The sequence below is a fragment of the Nesoenas mayeri genome (assembly GCF_963082525.1).
Source record: "Nesoenas mayeri genome assembly, chromosome: 1".
Taxonomy (NCBI): Eukaryota; Metazoa; Chordata; class Aves; order Columbiformes; family Columbidae; genus Nesoenas; species Nesoenas mayeri.
Genome location: NC_137541.1, coordinates 55295977 through 55320555, shown reverse-complemented (window position 1 = coordinate 55320555; position 24579 = coordinate 55295977). Strand labels below are relative to the sequence as shown.

The 24579-nt window shown below is 38.7% G+C and overlaps 1 protein-coding gene across 1 annotated transcript in view; it reads left to right on the top strand.

Moving 5' to 3' along the window:
- The window catches only part of TRHDE (thyrotropin releasing hormone degrading enzyme), a gene marked incomplete at its 5' end in the record, with an annotated part of 209637 nt that overhangs the window by 60534 nt on the left and 124524 nt on the right, over nucleotides 1-24579 (top strand). The window lies entirely within an intron of this gene.

Genomic DNA, 24579 nt, shown 5'->3' with positions numbered 1-24579 from the left:
CCACGACACCTGTGTTTGATGGAAATTTTGATATGGGTTATCAGTCTTAGATTTTCAGTTCTAAGTAATCCTTTCCTCTCAGATTGTTAGCTGACTCCTGGTTTGTGTGTCACTGCATACATTACAAGTGAACTGTAAATTATATTAAAATGCAGTTTATAAAAACTTGATCTGCTAATTGATGTGTCATACTGTTAGAGACTGCAACTAGTAGTGTTCTTGGTCCAGCTGATTGGGATCACCTTCTCAGCTAACACTTGCCTGTGGAATTTCTGGCTCTTTTGGGCAAGACGTCAACGTAACATGTCTCTGTACAGCACTCTCCATCAGCATTATCCCATCCTGGAAATACAAGTATTAGTAACAGTAAGTAAGCCTTCCCATCACCTCTTCAATTTCCTTGAATTTACGGGCTTAAGGAACAAATCTCAGATTTCTCAAATGTAGATTCAAGTTAAATAAAAATTCATTTTGCTTTCTAGACTGAGAAGAGCTCTTCAGTTGAGCTTTTGAACTCATGGTCTCTTTTTGAATCTGCAAGTTTGGGAAATCTTCCCTGTTGGGTCCTCTCAGACTTTATTTTGGGGTGTGGTGATTCTACGATATGTTGGCTCCAGGAGAAATCTGGCTTATGAAACTGTTCTGCCCATTACTGCTTGTTCCTGTTTCCCCCACACATGGGCCAATAAGATTGTTTATTGGATACTGCTGTAAATTAGCTTGTTGAAATGACATGGGTTAAAATAAGCTGCCATACACGTAAATGTTTGCTTTTTTAAAGATGCATGAAAAAACCTCCCTTTTTTAGCAAATAATTAACCTCTACCAAGAAACTGCATATTAATATAAAGTCAATATTTTGTGAAAGAATATCCAGAATCATTTATTCAAAATGCAAAAGCAATTGACTGATGTCAGCATTTCTCTAAACCAGATTTATACACATTGTGTGGTTGTCAGCCCCTTTTCTAAGAGTCAGGTTTTTCCTGTGATTAATTTTCTTTCTGCCAACAAACTTGTATTTTATTAGCTTTCAAATGTTTTTCTATGCACACTTGCCTATTCTGTCCAAAAGCATAAGTAGTTAAAAATTCTTTTTCCTTTTGCAAATGAGCCCAAAATGAGTCATCACTTTTCAGTGTGTCTGGAATAATGTTAAGGTAGCTGGAGAAGTAAAGGGACAGGTTGTTATTGTTGCTAGAAAGTTGTTAATCAGCTGAAAGATATTCTTCCTTTATGTCTTTTCTCTCTTTCTGAGATGTTTCTTCAAGCTCATGTTGACAAGATAGCAATGAAAAGGTTGTTGAGAAGGATATGGCTGTGGTCCCTTGAAGAACCGGTATAGTCCCCTGTACACTGACATCTGAAGATTGTATTTGCCAAGTAAATTATGTAAAACCGGAGAGAATCATTTGCCATTGACTTTTTACTAGCTGAGAGAGCAAATTGTCTTTTCTATGGTGTTATGGAGAATTTACGTTATTTTGTTAAACGATTTCTAGGGTAGAATAAAAGCATCTGGAGGAAATAATCACAGAGAAAAGCCCGAGGGATAATCTTCAGGTACAGCAAGATAATTTGAGCTTTAGCTATACAGGCTGTTTGAAGTGTGATTCTATGCCCAGTGGAGTCAATGGGAAAGACCTGAAATGATGTCCACAGACACCATCTATTCAAAGCTTTGAGCTGGCAGAAGCAGCAAGCCAATTTCTTGCAGTGGTTCTGTGTGAAAAAGCTACACTCTGTTTCCATCAAGCAATTTTATTAATTCAGAATTTTTTCATAAGCTCTAATCTATTTCTTAACACTGGGCTCAGTACCAAAGAACGTTGTCTGACCTTTGCTGCTTTCTTCTATATCTAGAAACACTATTGCAGGGAAACACTATTCAAATCCCTAGCAAGAAGCTGTCTCTTCATATATAATTAGTGATTGTTTCTTCCTGTGTCAGACCAGGGAACAAGATTCTCAAGACAGCAGAGTCTCTGTACAATAGCTGAATAGATGTCCTTTTGTGACAGCAGATCTGGTAGGAGGCTCTGGTAGATGGACCTCCTAAACTGGTCATGTTCATGTGAAGTAGGGCTACTGTGCCATTGTGTTTTAGATGGGTGGCTGGCCTTTGCAAAAATAAGCTGCCTGATAGGTTACTGAGTAATATTGTGCTTTTAAATATTGTTAGAGGCAGAATTGTGGAGCATTGGGGGACCCTGTGGAGGATGGCAAAAAACCTCTTCATACTTCACTGAATCCCAGTTTGCTGCAAATCTGACTCCAGCTTTAAGTTTGTAGATGGTAGCTGTGAATTTGAATTCCCTTCTGGACTGGTGAAACGACTTAAGGATTTTTGCGTGGACTATGGAGTACAGACATAGAAATCTGTCCACAGGACAGACCTTTTGCTGATCAGGTGCTGCTGTAAAGTTGTGTGCCAAACAGACAGGAGTCTTCTCACTGCTTCAAGGGAAGGGAGGTGAATTTTGCACCTAGGTTTCTGTAGGAGCCTGTCAGCAAGGCTCCCCTTGGTTTCAGATAGACCGACATCACTACCTTTTCTTTCACAGCAGCACAGCACAGCGGTGTGTTTTGGCTGCAGATTGATCTGAGGAAATAAGGAAAAGAATGGCATTGCTGTAGAACAGCATGATCTCTAGGTAACCTTATGTATCCCTCGAATTGTGGGAGACAAAGCTAATGTCATGTGTACACCGCTGCTGCTGTTGCTAAATTATCCCACTCAGTAGTGTATTGGCATCTCTAGAAGTAGAATCTTTGGTCAAAGGTTGTGTTATCTGGGGAAATGCTGAGTGAGCAAGTGCTTCTTCCCATCTGTCACTTCAGTCTGAACACCAAGGAGCATGTTCCTTTCAGTGCAGTGTCATTGTGGAAGACACCAAAGAAAGAAATTGAAAAAGGCAAAATTAGAGTTTACTTTAGTTATTAATATCTCACTTCTGCAGTTCTTGCATAAGCATTCCAAACCCTCTCAAGAATGGGGGACAGTGTTTGTTTCCCATGTTAATTGTGGGAAATGTCAAGTGATGGAAACATTTTTTAGTAATATTTCTATCATCTGCTTTCTATGTTTGCTTCCACAGTATATGCATGACTTACGTGTGCTGGTTGATTTATAGAGCAGACTCCTGAGAATCAAAGCTGTTACTTTTTGTACTGTGTGTTAAGGGAAACATGCAGAACTGTCCTTTTGGTGTCAGGTTTCCAAAAGGGCTAAAAATGTCTTCAGTTAACTCTTCTTGGCACACGTGATCTTGGCATCCTTCAAATAAGTGGCTAAGAAGCAAACACAAGTGAACAGAAATAACTCTATATCTCTGAGTACCACTAGTTTTTTTTTCTTTCCCCAAATGGAGATTTGTTCTAAAATGCTGTCAGAAAACAGCCCCAGAAAGAAAACGTGTACACTAGCTATAAATAAATAGACTTATTTTCACAATAATAGAAATTGCCTTGCTGTGGTACCATGATAAAGAGGAGACAATGCAGGGTTTGTTAGGGTGAGATTGAGGGAATACATCATATAGGTGGGGACATAGCCTGGAAAGGGACCTCCTGAGGCATTTTACCCAATCCTATTTTTGTATTTGACTGCAAGTTATACCAGCAACTCATCAAACTCCAGTTTAAGTATGTTTAGAGTCTTCTGCTTCTGATATTCCTACCAGAAAATGTTGCGGATTCAGAATTTCTTAACAGAAGTGAATCTTGTGGAGTCTGAATTCTAGTTGCAGTGACTAATAGGATTCTTCATGTCTAGTTTCTCAAAGTTCATTGTGGCCTTGAATGTTTAATTTTACAATACTTTTTGGAAGAAAATTAAAACATTTATTCTAAAGCATACTATTATATAAAGCATTGTATATACAACTTTGTTTTTTCTTCCAGAAAAAATGTATCCTGACTTGGTAGAGGAATGGGTGAGCTGTCTATGAACAAATGGCTGTTTAGAACTTAGACTCAATAGCTATCATTGGTCTATAAGGAGTGGGCAAGAAGGAAAGTGTATGAATAGGAAAGACTGAACCTAGACCCTATGTAGTAGTTCATTGGTTTGAACTGAAACCCCTTGATTTAGTGCCGTACCTTAGGCCTGGAGCAGAGAGGAGAAACGAGTCAGAGAAAAAGGGCTCTTGGTAATCAAGGGCAAGTCTGAGAATTCAGGCATGACATAACAACCTGTTTCCTCCTAGGACTGCTAACTACTTGAAAAACATTGAAGGCAAAACACAGATGCCCTATTTTTGGCACTTAAATTAGATGTCACAACTCAGGTCCAGAAGTAACGGTAACTCATGTCGTTTCTGTTTTGTGGGACACTAGAATACTGATTTAAGTGTATATTCTCTAGATACTGTATTATTTCTCCTTTTCAGACTGTGTCAATTCCACATATTTCCCAAATCCATTCAGTTTCTTTCTTCTTCATGTACTGATGGGGGCCTTGCTCACCTTTACTACAGGCAGTTCTTTCCAAGATCTAGTTATTAGGAAATCCACGCTGTAGCTGGGGAGTCAGATTCATTTGTAAAACCTGGCACTTCCAGTTTTCATCAAGGCCAGAACCTTGCAGGTATTGTGTAAAGGAAGAGAGTTGGATGAATAAAAGCATTCATTTATGGTAGATTATCTGAGACGTTGTAAGAGATGTAAACTCTCTTGCTTCAGCACATAATACAGCTCCTGATTGACAGGGATGGAAGGGCAGAAGGGAGAGAGAGGCTAACAAGTGAAAAAAGGGAAAAGTTTGTGCTTTGTGTATTTTACAACTGTTCATTCCCAGTGGTGCTGCACGCTGAAGCATTTTGGTAAAGCAACATGCGGGAGTTATGTGGTCACTGACAGGGATGAGAAATTGCATTTTTTAATTCTGTGTGCAAAGTCATCTTAAGGCACTTGTTAGGGTATCACCACACCCTTGCAGACAGGATTAAGATCAATTCCTCCCAAACTCATTATCATCCCAAAGGGACTTGTTACCATCATATCTGCTCTCAGCAAATAGACAATATTGCCTTTTGTGTGGGTCACACACATCCTCTGTGTATCTCTCTATAGAATAAAAGAGATTGACATGTTTCAAGCAATGTCAGGCTATGAATATGGAATGGTTCCAGCTCCAGTGAAAGGAGTCTTATGTCTCATAGGAAATAACTTGTTGAGGGTTCACTCATTGCTAGTCTAGGCAACTAACACTGTTTGGGTATCATCTCACTCATTAACATTCCCAAAGCAGCACATAGCAAGGTGATGGGTGGAGATACCAGATTTCTTCCTGCCTGGGTTGAAGTGTACAAATAAGAGGTTTTCTGGCAAAAGATAAGAGACTGGGATGTGAAGGATTCCAATGATAGATCCGGGTTATTGGAGAAAGAATGCATCTGGTTATTCGGGGTCTTCTGGTGAAGGGCGAAGATGACCCTAGGACATAGGGCACCTGTGAAAATTACATTCCACAGCCAGAAAACCACTGGCTTACTAACTAAACCATACAGTGTGGGAGAAAAGTATAAAGTTCATTGAAGTGTAATGCAAATGGGTGCCTACCTCATTGTTCTGTTTAAGTTATCATTATGCTTTGTTTTTTTAACTGTGCAAACTAGTGTTTGTGTTTAAAAAATGAGTGTTTGTTTCACTTTAACTTGATTAAAGGCTGATTTAAAAATAACTAGCTAACATTGATACACTCCCGATTGCTTGTAATAGTTCTCAAAAATGGGGTACTGGAGTACTCTATCAATAAAATACCCAGCCCCCAAATTCAAGGGCATAAAAAAGCTTCTTCTGCCCTTAAATTAGATTGGATAATTTTTGATTCATTGATTTGGGAGAAGTGTCCCTCAGTGACCACTGATAACAAGGGAAAGTCTTTGCCATGTGGTTAGTAATGTGTGTGTTTCTGGGTTTCAGCTGAGATAGTTCTCTTTTCTGAGCCAGTTTTCTTCCTAGTAGCTGGTATAGTGCTGTATTTTGAATTTAGAGTGATAACGATGTTGATAACTCACTGATGTTTTAGTTGTTGCTAAGTAGCAGTCAAGCACTTTTCAGCTTCTCACACTGTGCCATGTGCACAAGAATCTGGGAGGGGGCACAGCTGGGACAGTTGACCCAAACTGACCAAAGGGATATTCCATACCGTATGACATTGTGCTCAGCATATGAAGATGGGGAAAGAAAAAAGAAGGAGTAGAAAGTTCTGAGTGATGGCATTTGTCTTCCCAAGTTCCTTGCTTTCCTGGAGGTGGCTGAATATCTACCTACCAATGTCGAAGTAGAGAATGAATTCCTTGTTTTGCTTTGCTTGTGTGCATGGCATTTGCTTTACCTATTAAACCGTCTTTATCTCGACCCACGCGTTTGCCCACTTTTACTCTTCTTGTCCTCATCCCAGTCCCACTGGGGGGGAATGAGTGAGTGGCTGTGTGGTGCTTAGTTGCCAACTGTGTTAAGGGAATGTTTACACATCAAAGGACATATAGTTATTCTCTGTGATTTCTGTGAGATACATGCCAAGCATAAATGAAATTTTATAGAAACGTGTACGTGTAGGAGAGGGGAACAGAGCAAGAAAAAGAAAGACCTGCAGTGCTGGAACTGAAACAGAATTCTTCAGGCCCTAGGGACCCAATTGCATCAGTTACATTTCCTAGGCCGATTTTGCAGAGAAAACAACTATTTTTTAAAAACAACTATAAATGGGAGTCTTTTTTCTTTGGCTTACAGATCAGCATTGTTGACAAAGTACTCATGAGTTGCCTCTGGGTTGTTGCTGTAAGTTGAAAGCCACTGGCAATTTAGTTTGTTAGGGATGAAACTGTTTGTGAAAGAAGAAACTAAAAAGAGAGAGAGGAAAAGATGGAGGGTTTTCTAGGGGGTTGTTTTAAAATGCTATCTCCATGCTTTGTACCTGCTGAGAAATTAGAACTTAAGCTATCCTCAGTTCCCTGTGGCTACTTGCTGTCAGTGCCTGTTTTGGCAGCCTCTGAGCAAACAACGTGGAACAGCTTTGATTCTTTTTCTTCTCTCCTCCTTCCCATCTGTTACTTCACTCTGGATCATGATGTGTGCCAGCAGCCTCCTTGAGCTGGGAGCGAGATCAAGCAGAGGCTCCTCAGCAAATGCTGCCAGAGTCTGAGGCCCCTGTAATTGGCATTATCTGCAACGTCCCAGGTAGCAGCTGAGGATCAACGCAAACAGACCAGGGAGAGACACTCAGAGCCTTTGCACTGGTGGGAGCAGGTTGCTGAGAAAAGAAGCCCAGTCCTGCAAACTTCTTGCAATCTCCTTGTAAGGTGTTAAGAGCATTAGTGTTTTTTGAGGCTGATACCTCTCAGGAATCAGCCTTCAGGGTTAAAGGTGTGCAGTCAGCACTATATATTATTTTCTGGCATATGCCACACTAAGACTTATGTCAGCTAAAGGCAAAAATGTATAGCAAAGGCTGGTGTGCATACACTTCAAACTGAAGGCAGAGAGTGTTCTTTTCTTTTTAATAATTAAGTCGTTTTCTACCAAAACTGAGAGCAGAACAGCAGCCAGGTGTGAGCCAATTCAAGGATTCTGCCTTTCCTAGGAACAGTGCCAGATATGGGTGACTAGAGAATATGAGAGATGTGACATTACCTTCATTAGCTGCATAATTATGATTTTGAAGTGTGATTATGAAATTCTTCTTGGAACACATGAATTTAAAGGTTTTATTTCATTCTGACTGCCATTTTTGCAGAAATGAAGGTTCCTATCCTTCTTTATAGGAATTTAGAATGCTAGGTGATATTCTAACTATTAAGAGTTTATAAAGCTATGTCATATAAACACAGCTCTCCAAATTTGGCTGTACCTTTCAGCAATGAAGACTGATTTTTTTTCTCTGTTGTAACATTTCATCCTGAACATTTTTTTGTAAACTGGACAAAACCAGTAACATCCATTTTTATTCCCTGGTTTTCAGGAGAAAAGGAAGCTAGCAACAAAGAAAAGTGTATTGAAGTGATTCAGATGAGAATTATACTGAGGCACAGAATTTAAAATGAAAAATTACTTGTAACTCTTTTTTCCTTTATGTCTTGTCTCCCCTATTTTTATCAAAACTTGTTTGACTTTGAGAGTACAATATGTATTATTAGGGGGGCTATTCACAGAGAGTTTTTTTAAAGGGGAAAAAAAGTAAATGAGTTCATGCAGAACTATGGTTCATCAAATCCTGCAAGGGACACTGCTGCATGTGATGCTCATTGAAAGTGGTAGAAGATTGGCTTGAAACAGATAAAAGAAAATATTTCTTTACAGTTACTAGTGAAGTACAGAAGAGAACTTTTGATTAATTTGCTCCAATAAGAGATCAGAAAGAAGCTACCACCTTTTTGTCAGTTTCTGAAACTGATACTGTAGTTACTACAAATATAATTTTTAATATTTTCTGGTACACTAATGTCTTCTAATGCTGGCTTTGCTGGTTCCTGAAGGTTCAGATAGCACTTCTGATGTGTTTATTTATCTGTGACTGTACCTCTGCTTGATATACTTGTGAAATGAAATGAACAGCTCTAGTAGTTTCTGAACCTGACATCCTAAAATAAATCATAAGCATAATTTGGGAAACTTGTCAAACTGTAATTAGGATTAGTTTTATTGAAGACTATGTTGTGGTGGTTACTAAGCAAAAGATAGAACATAATTAATGACAGCCACTTCAAGTCACCTCGTATTAAATGCCTTTTAACTGTTGATTTATTGATGCAAAATTACAATGAGATGGCAATGCATGCCAGTTCAGCATTTTTGGGTGAGCTGTTCAATCACCTCCAACATATTTCCTATGTGAGCCGGCAGACACAGCACTGCATCAGGTGGCTTCGCTGCCAAGGGAAGATAGATGTAACCTGGAACTGTGTAGGCAAATGCTGCTTCAAGTATATGCTACGTTGTTTTTCCTGAGCACTCTTCTACTTCATCAGCACCAGCTTAATTCATGTACCTATGCAGAACCTTGACATAAAGAGTCAAGAAAAAGCACACTGCAACAGGACCACTCTTTTAGACACATTATATTGCAAGGAAGAAGAAATAACAGTGGTCCTGCTTCAACAAAAGTAACGTGCAGACTCCTGCAAATTCAGTAGCCCACTGAAGAAAAATTAGGCCTCAACAGAGTATGAAGTCTAGGAAGTTGCAAGTAATTATAGTTTATGTCAGCATTGGTGTATGACCTTCAATGTCAAATCTGATGACAGATATATCTGTGTTTTTCTGATATTCTGTGCTGAAGGAAGAGAGAGTGGTAGAAAATTATCAGACCTGTAAGAAGCCAACTGAATAAATAAAACTAGTCACCTTCAGTTGCAGATGACTCCTTAATAGTCGTATAGTTCAGAAAGAACCACAGAATACTTCCCAACTGCTTGCAGTATAGTTAAAACCTTTAGTACAAAAGATAAAAGCCTCAAAAGATGCAAAGAAAGCAGGGGGGACCAAGAGGTCTCAATCTTCATTGTACCTGGAAATGTATTAAACATAATTTCCCATATGAGCTTGGTAAGCTGATCATAACTCATTCAGTAGACTAGATCAGAAAAAAATACTATTGACCTGTGCCAGTGTGACCTAGGGGAAAGTTCCTGGCCTGTCAGTGTGATACATTAACAGGGCAGCAAAAAGATGCAATTGCTGATGCTGCATAAGAAAGGCTGATAAAGCTGTTACATGAGCAGTTCCTTTGGGTCTATGATTACAAAGACTGAAAAGAATTTTGAGGATTTATGACACCACTACTTTTCTTTTTTTGTAGAGCCTCACAAGGTTCAGTTCTCTCTTCAGTTTTCTCTTTTGTACCTTCCAGCATTCAGTAAATTGAGGTAGTGCAAATATACCTAAGGGTGATGAAAGGCAGTAGTGTAATGTGGGAAAAAAAGTGAATAGAGGGTTTGATCAAGAGGGAAGCATCATTAAAGTACTAGAAGAGGGGAGAGTAAACAAATAATATGATGTGAAAGAGATACACTGGAAATGACGATGGTAGTTGTGGGGAGGCAAGAATGAATGGAGAAGCTTGGATTTTCTGCAGGCCCCATGGAGAAGTCATTACAGGGATTCTTGTGCCTGGAGATGTGCTGCTCCTCAACTGTGATTTCAACAGTACTGTTGTGATCGGATTGCATACTGATACAAGTCAAGATATTTCTCTGACTCTGAAAAAACACTTCAAGAGGTGGAATCTCTAGGAATGACGGACTTTGCCACTGTTGGAGGGAATTTTACTGTATAGACTTGGTAGCAAAATTCTGTGATAACTTTTGTTATTTTGAGGGTTCTTTGGCTTTCTTCATTAAATGCTAGAATATATTTGTATAATACGTGTATGTCTGTGTATTATAGATTGCATACAATTGATTCATGTGTTTGGAAATTAGTTTTCAAATGAGGCTAACCCAGACATCTATTACACAAAATAATTAATATGAAATTATGAGGGAATGTCTGTGGAAAGAGGTGAGTATCTAGGACATTAGATACCAAATGAATGAATGTGCTCTTCTGAATCTTAGTGATGGTTGAATTGTTCATCTTTTGTCTGACGCTTCTAATGTTTTCCATTGGTTACTTCAAGTGCTGAGGTTTGGAAGGGCAGGTTATAATCTTGTTCTTCGACACTGTCAAGCATATTACTCCATTTACTAAAATTTGTATTGTCACTGCAACACTGAGTATTCACTTCTAAATGAAATAGCAGCTCCTTGTGTAGCATATAGCTGCACATCTGCCACAATAGCTGTGGCGAGAGATAAAAGTACCTTTTGATAAATATATGTTTCATTTTTTTCTTGCTGGCAGGATAGCTGGTGTTCTTGAAGACCCTAGTAATTTGTCTCTGTGGATGACTATCCTTGGTCATCACTGTAATACCTGCAAGCTGACATCAAGCTGAACTCCCAGGCAGAGCAGACAGCAAGGAATGTACTGAGATCATGTATGGTAATGCAAAGTGCAGTACCTTTCCTGTCATCTTTGAAGAAAGATGCATTGTACTTCTTTTAAACAGCTATTGAAGCTTTGAAGAAGAAGAAAATTGGGATTGGAATATCCATAAAGAACTAGTCACAGCTGTGGATTTTTATTCCAGATAGCCAGAGGAGGTTCAGCACCTTTGAAGGTATTAAACAAAACCAACCTTGCTTGTTTTAGCTCTATTTGAAATGCAGGCAGGGGAAAAAAAAAAATCAATGTTTGCTAAATGAGAGAGAACAAAATTTGCTTTAAGAGTAAAATATCTTCTTGTGGAGTATCAAAATCACAGCATGAAAAAACAAAAAAAAAACCCCTGTCCTCTTATGGAAATACTATAATATGCCTTTCATCAACTAAAGCTCTGAGATAAAGAGAGGGCTCCTCCACTGATAAAATTGGCATTGTTTAATCTAAACCAGTAGATTTTTAATGCTTTCACCAAGAAAGAATGCCCCAATTCTCCTTTGTTTTTCTTCATCCTCTTCTGCATCTCTCATTTGCATTCTCAGATGTCAGTGAGGTGCTAGGCTTTGATCTTCCACATACCTAATCATTTGCTTTAAGCAAGTCCTTAGTCCTTTTGAATCTGATTTACATTGGAACCAGCACTGTTATGCATTGTTCCAGAACTGAAAAGGGACCGTGAACCACATGAAAACAGTTTCATTCAGGCTGTTTTATAGTCTGTCTTTAGAAAGAGATGATGATGTCTTCAGTCTAAAGGAGAAATTGGTTCATAGACTTCAGTGTGAATCTCACTTTCAGTGAAGCTGATTTGATGACTGGGAATGGTGGTTTACTAAGTTCACTACAGGGCTGTGGTGGTCCTCTCCATGGTATTGAGATTTTTAAGAACACTCATGTGGTGCACAATGAATTATCTGTGTAGTCTGAACTATGTTCATAGGAGCCAGAACAAAAAGATTTTCCAGATTCAAGGACTATTAAATCATGATTCCATACCAGTTGTTCTTTTGTCCCTTCCTTTATGCTGGAGATCTAGCAGGTTATTATCTTTCTTTTAACAGACTCTGCAATACTTATTTTGTGCAAGTTATTCTTACATTTTCTGAAAAGAAAAGCCTTTATGCCCTTTCATAGTCTTCATCAAACATTACTGATGCAGCAAAATCTTTAATTGGATTATTTTTCTTTTAAGTTCATTGATCAGAAATTGTTTTTATGTAAATAATAATGAAGCAACATGGTACAGAAAATTATGATTCTAAAAAAGAAAAGTTGCCATAATAAAAACACTTTAAAATGAAAACTATATTATTTTGATGTAAATTATTCATAGGTTATCAAGTTTAGATGAGATTTGTGAACCTAACTTTGTTATGGTTCTTTAATATAACTTTAATGTTTAAATCTATGATGCAAAGAATGAAATTCTACTACGAGAAACCATTCTGATTTCTATATAATTGGAAAAGTGGGCTAGTAGCACTGAGAGCAGACATTTATCTCCATGACTTTGTAATGCCACATTGTAACATGGGACATAGACAAGATTGTACTTGAACAAGTAGTACTCTTTTAGGACAAGAACATGCTCCATCTGATTTCCTGGTCAGATCTCCTTCTGTGACAACATGACCTGCTTAGTGGATGTGGGAAAGGCTGTGGATGCTGTCTACCTAGACTTTAGTAAAACCTTTGATGTAATTTCCCACAGCATTCTCCCAGAGAAACTGGCTGCTCATGGCCTGGGCTCTTCACTGGTTAAAGAACTGGCTGAATGGACCGGCCCAAAGAGCTGTGGTGAATGGAGTTCAATCCAGGTGGTGACCGATCACAAGCAGTGTTCCCCAGGGCTCAGTATTGAGGCCGGTTCTGTTTCATATCTTTATCAGTGATCTGGATGAGGGGATTCGGTGCATACTCAGTAAGTTTGCAGACAACACCAAGTTGGGTGGGAGTGTTGATCTGCTGGTGGATGGGAAGACTCTACAAAGGGATGTGGACTGGCTGGATTGTTGGGCTGAAGCCAGCTGTGTGAGGTTCAACAAGGCCAAGTGCCGAGTACTGCACTTGGGTCACAACAGCCCTAGGCAGCACTACAGGCTTGGGGAAGAGTGGCTGGAAAGCTGTCTGGAGGAAAAGGACCTGGGGATGTTAGTTGACAGCATCTGAACATGAGCCAGCAGTGTGCCCAGGTGGCCAAGAAGACCAAGAGCATCCTGGCTTGTATCAAGAATATTGTGGCCAGCAGGACTAGGGCAGTGATTGTCCCACTGTACTCAGCACTGATGAGGCCCCAGCTCGAATCTTGTGTTCGGTTTTGGGTCCCTCGCTACAAGCAAGACATTGAGGTGCTGGAGAGAGTTCAGAGAAGGGCAACGAAGCTGGTGAGGGGTCTGGAGCACAAGTCTGATGAGGAGCAGCTGAGGGAACTGGGGCTGTTTAGCCTGGAGAAAAGGAGGCTGAGGGGAGACCTGATTGCTGTCTACAACTACCTGAAAGGAGGTTGTAGCATGGAGTATGTTGGTCTCTTCTCCCAAGCAGCAAGTGATAGGACAAGAGGAAATGGTCTCAAGTTGCACCAGGGAGGATTAGATTGGATATCAGGAAAAATTTCTTCACAGAAAGGGTTGTCAGGCATTGCAACAACCTACCCAGGAAAGTGGTTGAGTCACCATCCCTGGAGGTGTTTAAAAGATGTATAGACAAGATTCTTAGAGCTTAATGCTAGAGTTAGGTCAGGTTATGATTGGACTCGATGATCTTGAGGGTCTTTTCCAATCAAAATGATTCTATGATTGTGGAAAAAAAGGGAGATTTTCTCACTTTTTTTGTCAAAAAATAAGCATGTTATCTGTGCTATATTAAGGAAGTTCCTTCTCTGTTTGAATAGTGACTTCCAAATTTTTGTTAATGTCCATGATGGCGTTGCTTTCATGTGTAAGTGTATGTACCCTGACAGCATGCACCCATGAATATTGAATGAGCTGGCTGATGTCATTATGAGGCCACTTTGGATTTGAAAAGGCCATGATGACTTCATGGACAGGTATCTGAGGAAACCAAATGTCACTTCTGTCTTCAAGAATGACAAGAAGGAGGACCCAGGGAACTACAGGCCAGTCAGTCTCATCTTGATCTCTGGGAAGGTGATGGAACAACTCATCTTGAAAATTGTTTCCTGGCACATGGAAGACAAGACAGTGATTTGGAGAGCTGTGTAGGGCAAAGGGACGTGGGGTTCTGGTGGACAGCAGGATGACCATGAGCCAGCACTATGCCCTTGTGGCCAGGAAGGCCAATGGCATCCTGGGGTGTATTAGAAGGGGTGTGGTTAGAAGGTTGAGGGAGGTTCTCCTGTCTCTCTGCCCTGGTGAGACCACATCTGGAATATTGTGTCCAGTTCTGGGCCCCTCAGTTCGAGAAGGACAGGGAACGGCTGGAGAGAGTCCAGTGCAGAGCAAAAAAGGTGATGAAGGGAGTGGAGCATCTCCCTTATGAGGAAAGCTGAGGGAGCTGGGGCTCTTTCGACTGGAGAAGAAGAGAATGAGGGGTGACCTCATTAATGTTCATAATTATGTAAAAGGTGAGTGTCATGAGGATGAAGCCAGGCTCTTCTCTGTGACAACCAATGATAAGACAAGGGACAATGCATGCAAACTGAAAAGTAGGAGGTTCCACTTAAATATGAGGGTGACAGAACACTGGAACAGGCTGCCCAGGGGGTTGTGGAGTCTACTTCTCTGGAGACATTCAAAACCCACCTGGACACATTCCTGTGTAACCTCATCTAGGTATTCCTGCTCCGGCAGGGGGATTGGACTAGATGATCTTTCGAGGTCCCTTCCAATCCCTAACATTCTGTGATTCTGTGATTTGGAACAGTCAGCATGGATTCATGAAGGGGCAGTTGTGCTCAACCAACCTAGTAACGTTCTGTGATGAAATTATTGGCTTGATAGATGAGAGAAGAGCAATGGATGTTGCCCACCCGGACTTTAGTAAGGTTTTTGTTTCTGTCTCCCATAAGATCCTTGTAGAGAAGCTGATGAAGTGTGAGATAGATGAGCAGACAGTGAGGTGGACTTCTCTGATGTCTGTAAATGGGATTTCTCAGTAGTGATTACAGTAGTTGCTGATCAAAAAAACTTGCATTTGGTGCAAATTCAGTCGCCTAACCCATTATTCCAAGGAATCTCAGTCTCTTTTCTGTTGGCAAGGCATGATGATAATGCTGTCTGTATGGTTTGCCTGGGCATTTTTGTGCATTGACATCTCTCCATACTTCCAGTACAGTACTTCCATTGTTTGCCCTTCATGCTTTTTCTTCGTATGCTTAGTTTTAGCTTGGCATTTTTTTAATCTTTTTGGAGTTGTCCAAAGCCTTTTGCCACTCTCTCTTTCTGTTTTGTCTCATATGAAGTGCTACTGTGTAAACCTGATACCCTGTCTGTGCCATCACAAGATGAATGCATTTTCAAATGGCACCTGCCAGAATTTTACGTATTCATCTACAACGTAGAAATACTTGACATTAATGGTCTCTCAAAATATCTCCCCTCGTATGCAATTAAAACAAGTTCTGATTTTACATGGGATTTTCCTTGTGCAAAAGCAGGGAAGACATACTCTGCTTTACGTTTTCTCACTTGTGAGATCCTGCAGTTGTCTGACATTGAGAGCAGTGAGGCTGCAGTGGGGATCAGTTGCTGCAAGCACACTGCTGTTCCAGAGTGGTTCATTACTGGTGTGTTAGCATTACTAGTCTCAGTTAGCAGTCAGTAATGAGCTGCATAGATTTTATTTTATTTAGATCTTTTTATAATGCAGGTAAAGATTGATACAGAATGTAAGCTTCAGTGGAGGTCACATTACACACTGAAAAATGCAAACTAATTACCAAAGGGAGGGGGAAATGTTTTTATCCCATCATTGGAGTCCTTGAAGTTAAGAAGCTGCTTATGAGCCAGTTTAGTGTGGAAGATAATTTTTAGTCTAACAAACAGCTATTTGCATATCTGAGGAAGTAAACAAGCACTATTAAGAGAAATGGACAGACTGTGTCTCGAAAATGGGCAAAACAGAATGAGTCAGGATGAAAGATTAAGTCAGTTTTGATCCCAGAAACACTTCACAGGTGAGACTGGCAAAAACCTGTGGTGGCTTAACCAAGGGACATGCAAGAGTATGAAGATCTAAGAGGGAAAGGAAGACTGCATCTGAAAGTGTTCTGTGAGAAGTTCATCTCTTGGAGATGAATTCTCAAACTAGAACTTCTGAATAATTTTTTGGTGCTAGGCAAAACATGAAACAGAAGGTGTGCGCAAGGACTGGAGCCATGATTGCCCACTTGTCAGTGCCATTTCAGTATGGATATAAGTACGGATCAGTGGAAATGCATTAAGCATAGATTTTGTCTATTTGTTGGTAACTTTTGTAAGCATTTGTTACAGTGTTGTCTGTTTTGAAAGATATTGATAACATTTCTTACTGATTTTTGAACTTCTGGCTTCAATGTGATTTAAGGGAACTAACAAAGCATATTTTTTACAAAAGTGTAGCAATACCCTATCTTGGGGCATTTGTGTATCATAGAAATACCCAGAAAATACTAATAGGATTTGGTGTTGCTGTCGTGTTCCCCTTTGTCAATACAATCACTCCATCGGTGGAGGGAAGAGATGTAATTCATCACCTTTCCCATATTTCTTCCCCCACAGTGAAGAGGACTGTTCCTTGTCCATGCTGTCATTGTGTGTGCAGCTCCAAATGTTCTCTGAGCTCTGCATGATTTTCTGTTTTGGTTTTCTTTTCTGGTGGGATATTGGAGTATCAGTCTTATAGTGTCAGAGGTCTGACTGATCTCTATAAACTTTGCTGTGGACTGAATGACTCCTGTTGTTTGTCAGGCTTTGCTTTTCTTACTTTTTGCATCTCCTGGTAGTCTGTCATTGAAGTGCCTGTCCCAGGTCTGTCACAGCCTCTTTTGTTCTCCACTCTTGTTAGCTCCTTTCCAAACTTCAGTAGTACAGTTTGGTTTGTATCAGTCACCAGCCTCTCTTTAGTGTGTCATTTTTCTTTTGTAACTTCAGATTGAAAGCATTTATTTCTAGAGTTTTGTCTTTACATGGTTTGCAGTATTCTTCCATTTATGTAACACATTCTCATGTTTGGGTTCTACTCTCTGAGCTAATTGAAACTATTAAACATTTCAAATATATCTGAAACCATAAGTTTCAAAAATAGGGCTACTTTCTAAGTATTGTCTTTCTCTTCCCTACTACCTATTGCTTGCAGGTGCAGAACAAAGCACCTTTTCTGTCTCTTCCCATTGTTTTCCATGCTCAGAGAGATTTTCAGCTCTGGTGGTGGTTTCAGCTGCGCTACTTTTCCACTCTGCTTATATCTTTTAGTTTCTTCTTTTCCCCTTCTGCTCATAACCATGTGGCCTTCAGGAATAAGTCTAGGTCCAAGATGCTTAAAAAAGACCCTGTCTATTCAGAGACCTATTACTGCCTACCTCTGTGTACCAGGACGTGGGCTGAGTGGAGCCTGTTGCTCAGCCTTCCTGCACCAGGGAAGCAAAGCTTCTTAGAGGCTCAAGTCCTGGCAATGATTTTACTGGGAGAAATCTGGAGTAACTGTGTAGAGAAGAATTTTTGTTTTCTTTTTTTTTTTTTTTTTTTTCCCCTGTCACAGTCTTGCATGCCTGCTTTTTAACTGTGATTTTTCAGCTGTGATGGGTAACTGCACATCACATTGCTGGCAGCCTGTGCCCATGCTGACCCAGAACAGAAGGTAGGAGTAAATTGACTTACTTAAGTCTCTTCAGGATATCTAAATGCATCAAGAAGTTGTTTTGACTTTCACATCTTGGTCCCACTGGTCCATTAGGGTGTTTCTGTGAGCCTCTAGTAAGTGTGAATATGGATTCTGTGAAAAGACAGTTTAAGTGGTTACATCCTCGCGCATGAGGTGGGGAGGAGGGAGTGTGGGCTCACCTGAGAACAGAATGTTATTTGTGTGTCTCCAGAATTCAGGATGATAGGGCTTTTTTATATGTCACGGAAAGTTGTTGATTCTTGATGTATTAAATAAACTGATGAATAGATTACTATTTTTACTAGTAAAAAATTATCCTGATCTAATATTATCTAAAGAATTTGCATAAGAATGTAAGATAAATTTTATTTTAGGACTTAGGATAAACAACAAGACCTAAATCAAATATCGCAGGAGCTATCCAGCACAGTCCATTTGTATTTCTTCATCTCACTCTGAAGGAGCATAGAAAATAAATACAGTCCACGCAAAACCATTGCCTTCAGATCTAGTGCATACGATTAGCTATACTGTAAATTAATCTCCAGGTGGAATATTGTGATGCATATTGTTGAGATACTGGTAATGTGAAATACCTATCTTGCTTCCTAAAATTCCTGGTTTTACTTTCACTGCTAAACTATTCCCATCACTTGTGACTATGATCTCACTTTAGGGCAAACATAAAAGAGGTAAATGTAGGTATATAGTGTTGTACTAATGGAAAAATTCCTGTCTTTATTACTGTGATGCAAATCCAGTTTTATGTAAGCCAAGTGAAAATATTTGTTTTACCTCATTGTAATAATTCTTAAGTAGTATGGATTTCTAGAGTTTTCTGTGTACCTCCACCTCGGTTTTGCAGTGAAGGGAAGGAACACAGCAGTGTTACTTGATCATTTTCTTCATGGCAGTATTCATACTGGAAGTGCTTGGTTATCAGTGGTGTGTTGTTTTCAGCTGTGGAATCCTCATGCTCTACTAACTGTGATGGTAGGAAAATGGCTGTTGGCAATTTTCCATCATGTCAATGCTCTTAGTATTTACATTAGAAACAGTATTGTGAAGGCAACAAAAGTCTTTCTTGTTTTTTTCCTCTCTCCAGATCTTTTGGTACTGAGAGTTGGAATGTATTTTCTCCGTTCATCTGTTTTGTATGTACTGTAAGTGATGCACATACAGTACTAACCCTGTAACTTGGAGTAACAGAAACCCAAGCTGATTTCAGTCTGTGTCTTGTTTTGTTCCATGTAACTCTTTGTTCTAATATACGTCTAAAAAGAGTTTAGAATACCCATATTAGACTGAAGGCTGGGAAAAAAGATTCATATTTATAAAGAAGCTTTGTGATTTTTTTTTTCCTTGTTTGTTATAGTGCAGCTATTAATAATGATTTGTCCAGGTATTATTTAAAAGAAAGGCATTGTTCATGTAGAGATCAATACAACCAAGATGATACATAATTCAGCCTCAATGGGCGATTGCATTAATTTTTCATTTTAACATTGAATCATTTGATATACTTTGAAATAACAAAGCAATGATCTATAAATTTGGGTTATGAAAATTGAAAGCAAATTAATAATACACACGCCAAATAAAATCAACGTGTTTTTATTTTATCTTCTTAAACTGTGAACTAGCCATCACCCATCATCAAGGTTCAGTTGCTTGAAAAAAGTTTTTCTTTCTATATTATTGCTGATTCTCCCCACTTACCTTCCCCAGCTTTCCTTCCCATATTTTTTCCTATCTTGGATCCCTTAGTAATCACATTGTGTTAAACATCTGCTATTCATATCAAACACTCTCGAAATCCATCCATTGCTTATGTCAGTTAATGTTAAGTGATACTTTGTATAACAACAAGAAACAATAAAATGCCCAACAATAAACCACTGTGTGTCAGTGATTTCTCCTCATGGTCTGCAACAAGCCATTTGATTTGACTGAAATAATGGCAAACAGTTTTAGATCTTTGCATTACCTCTGCAGGCTAACGTCCATATGGGTTGGTATCATGCTTACAGAAGGATATTGGTGGTGAACATTGAAATCCATCAGTTGTGTTTCATTCTGCTGTTGCAGTCAGCTGGAGACCTTCCTGTTGGCTTCAGAGAGCTTCCAACAAGCCCTGGAATGCTGTTGTTTTTCTCTTTTTGCTTTTTCTTTCTCAAATAACTTTTTAAGAAGGATATGAAAATATATACAATGAAAATTTCATTTTTCAGTCGAAACTTCTCTGTCATATAACAAGTAAACAGTGCAGAAAATAAAGTTTTTCAATAGCCAGTTTAGATATTTCTTGTAAGTACTATTACCAATAGTTCTTTATCAGAAGAAAATTTGGATTATTTCTTACAATGACTAATTTGATTTAATGGTTTTTAACCAGAACTATCACTTTTTGTAGTTGGCTTGTTCCTTAAAACCTACGTAAGTCATTAAATGGCATATTCTATGTATTCTTAGTAAAAAGAATGGCTTTAATTAAGGAATCTGAGTGGCAGAAATATAAACTCTTTTAGTAAATAGTTATTGTTTTTGTACAACAACTTTCATTTAGGAAATTGCACAAGACCTTTAGAGAGATTTAGTAAAGCTATTGATTGCATTATGCAGCATTAGGAAATGGCAAAACCATACTTTGGGTTTTCATTTGTCAAGACTAAAATACACTGATAGTTGTCCATGCTTTGTCTTAATTTGTTGAAGTTGTCAAAAAAAGTGAAATACCTGGGAGTAAGAAATCTACACCTGAAATCTTGAAGAAAGCCTCTCTGAAGAAATGAATGAAAATAGTATTGTAAGAGGCACGTATATTTTATAGTGTCATTTTTGTAATAAAAATAGGGATTATAAGGGAAAAACATGAAATTCATGGAGTGGACAGTTTTGTTTTTTTTTTCTCCTGTGTGCCTCCTGGTTTTATTAAGGAAGCTATATGTGTAAAGATGCTTGGCAGAAAATTCTTATTTCTTGCTGTATGTTCTCAAGTTCAGTGTTTCAGGGCTCTCAGATTTTTTGGGGAAACTTATCACGTACAGTAACAGAAAATTTGCAGAAACTGTTCACACAGTTATCTATCTATATCTATCTATCTATCTATCTATCTATCTATCTATCTATCTATCTATCTATCTCTCCTGGTAGATGCTTTTTTATCTTCCAGAAATTTAATACTGTCATATGTTCTGGAGGATCTAACCCTCAGCTGCATTTCAACCAGAAGCTAAACCAAATAAAATTACAGTACATAATATTAGTAAATGTTTGTGTGCATGTCTATCTGTGTTTATATACACATTCGTATTTACATGTATAGTAAGGATGTGTGCCTGTTATACCAGTAGGATGTTAAAACAGTAGGATGATAAAGGAGAGGGGAAAGATCCCCAACTTCAGGATACTCTTCATGAGAGAGTTGAATCTTGTTTCACATTTAATTCTATTCAGTTCTAATCCTGCTCTCATTTAAATCAAGAGTGATGTTCCCAGTTGTGTAGTTTGAGGAATTTCATGTTTTTTAAGGGTGCCTAGAAAATACTATCAAGTGAGTGGGGGAAAAGGAAAACCACTGTCATTTGTTCATATTGCATAGATACTAAGTTCACAGATTAAAAAAAAAAAAAAAAAAAGACAACAAAAAACCCCCCACCAACATTGAACTTAGGTGTGAGATTGCCAATTTATGTTTTGCACTATGATGATACTTGCTAATAATGTCAGACAACTGTTTTGATGTAAGCTCACATAGTTATGATGCCTTAATTAAACATTTGGAAATAAAAGTTTGTTGAGCTATGTACAGTTTTTGTAACTTGAGATGTTTTTCATGAGATTCACACAGAAATAGATTTAAAAAAACATCCAAATGCAATCCTTGTATTCAAATAATTATACCAGTATAGTGTGAAGTTCCAACATGTTTTTGTCCTGATGGCTTTTCTGGTGATTTTATTTTAGCTGTGCAGTTTTTATTTCTTGGTCATGAGTTTAGTCTCTGTGAAGGCCAGGAGGTGGAAACCCTCTATTTTCCAGCAGTACACAGGACTCTGCACTGCTCGATCAGGAAATCTCAAGTAACAGTTTTATGATGTATGAGGATATTATTCTCTGCAAGCAATAACATGCATTTCTATTTCCCCAGCAATATCCACAAAATCAAAAATTCACAAGTGCTTTACAAAGAATTTAATTAAATAATGTGCAGATTAACTGGATACAGCATGCACACAAGCTGTTATATATTCAGTAATTCACATTTTGCTGTTAGTGGAAAACACTTTTGAGCAGTACAACGTATTAATGATATTTCTATCAGAACGTGTGTCATCACCCCTCCTTTTGTACCTTGCTCCTTAAAAATTACACTTAAACTTTAACAGATGTCATCTCCAGGAGCACAGGTTGCCTTCCCCAGTGCCCTAATGGTGTGATAAACAGAAGGAAACACAAATGCTCATGTTGAGACTTGCGCGTCAAATATTGTTCCTCTGAAATCAAACATTTATGACTCCCCAGAGAAAGATATAGATTATTGTCTTTTATCACAAAACTAGGCATGTATGGATTTTTATTTAAAGGTGGTAGAAATTTGTGGAGCAATCAAGGCCAACCACTGCAGAATTTCATTTCTAATTTAACACCAAGACTGGACATTCAGAGTTAAGATGTGGACCATGAGAAGAAAAACGATTTTCTTTTCATGATAATTAATATATTCAGAGTCCATTCTATCTGTTGCTGGAGGTTAAAAAAGTCTCTTCTTTGGCATTAAAGTGCAGTGCATCAGACCCTGCACTAGGAAAAGGTAGAGGTGTGTTCATACGTTGTAGTAAACTTCTTAATTCATTCAGCATTATTGGTATGCTCATGTCACCTGCAAGGATTAGCGTTCTGGAAACCATCAGGTTTATCATCTGTTTTGTTTTGTCTGTTCAGAAAAGCCCTTTAAGCATTACCCAGTGCATGAGAGGAGTTTCCAGACTGGCAGAGAAATGGGGCCGTGTTGGATGAAAGTGATTTAGAATATCCCTCTGCGGTTGTCTACCTGCAAGGCAGTTAGCCGTCCATCAGATTGGAAGGTTTTATTCGTATGTCAGTGCTATAAAGTATCAGTCTAAACCAGCAGAGCAATACCAATGACACAAATAGTGAAAGACGGTCTACAATCAGCCTGTAAAGGTGGTTAGCGTGAGAACTCACCCTAGTTTCCCAGTTCCACAGAGTTATTCCAGTTTATTACTGGCTGACGTTAGTAAATTCGGTCCATTATGACTGGCAAGAAAGACCAAAACCTGCAAATTAAGCCCAAGGAGAGAACAGAAATGGTTAAAAGAAGGGAACTGGATTTACTGTCATGCTAGTTCTATTTTGGCGTTACTTTGCTTATTTGAGGGGAATGGCTGAAAACTTAATTGGTGTAAATAAGAACAGGGTCTCTCTGTGTTCGTCTTCTGAAGATGCCTTTTGGAGGAAAGTTTAATTGCTGTAGCAGAAGTTACAGCTTTCTTTATAGAGTTGTGAAAGAGAGACATCCATGTTTAATTTTAATGAATATTTGCCATTAACTTCAGGAGTTTCACCCAATAATCTTTATGTCCTTTTTTTTTGTTCTTATCTCTTCTTTGTATAGCAGACATGAGTTACTCATTTTGCACGTCATTTATAACAAATTGCAGTTATTCTAAAAAATTAGTACAGTTCAATCTTCAACTGAGGAAGAAAAGGAAAGCATGTAATTTTGAATTTACGTGTATAATCTTCAACACTGTATTTTGGATTTTTGCTTTGTTTTCTTTAATTAGGATCTATTCTAGTATCTGCCTTTATATAAAATATTTATTCTTTACCATTTGTAGCATGTCTATGTTTGCAATTTGGATATTTTCAGTTTGCTTGTATTTGGAAGGAGCTGCTAGACTCTGTGCTTCCAATAAAAGGCTGGTATTTTTATGCTTCTTGCAGCAGTCCCTTTTCAGGAGTGCTGGAATGTCTCCAAGTTCTCCATTCCTGATATTTCAGTGGCAACTTCCTGTGAATCCTGAAGTACAGCTCCTGCCGTCAGGTTGTCCTCCAAGCCAATTCCACTACGTGTATGAGCAAGCCAAAACAAACTTAGGGGATGTGTCAGTACTGTGATATAATCTGGAACATTATTTAGAACAAGCAGGTCAGAATTTTTCTTCTTCAGGTTAGGAAATCAATCCAGAGACCTTTCATCCCACCTTATAAAGTACCATCTAGATATACTTGTGTTAACTGTGAATGAACCTAGCTCTGGAACCAGAAGTACTACAGCCAAATGAGACGAGTGTAGCAGCCAGGCTAATTAATTAAGAATCCAAGCTAATTAGTTTGACTGGAGGGAGCACCATGCTGATGTGACAGTGTAGCTTCCAAAATTCCGGCTGATTTGTACACAGGATGCACTGAGCTTCTTGTAGACATGCAAGATGTTTCTGGGCTCTTTCAGATGTTTTTGCCATGAAGCAGCATTGCATATTTGTTTATTCCCTGTGTCAATTTACTGTAATTTTAGATTTATTTCCAGGCTGATAGTCAATTTTTTTTCCTTCTCAATCTGCTGCATTAAGATTTTTCTAACACATGGGTAGATATTGTATTATGATATTGTCTTGTTAAACCTCATGCTGCTGAGAGAAATTCCTCACTGCTGTTTTGTACCTGATGAAGGACCTTCTTTTCTTCTTCTTAATATTTTATTGCTTACTGAATACAAAACTGAAGTAATACTGAAGTTCTGTATGT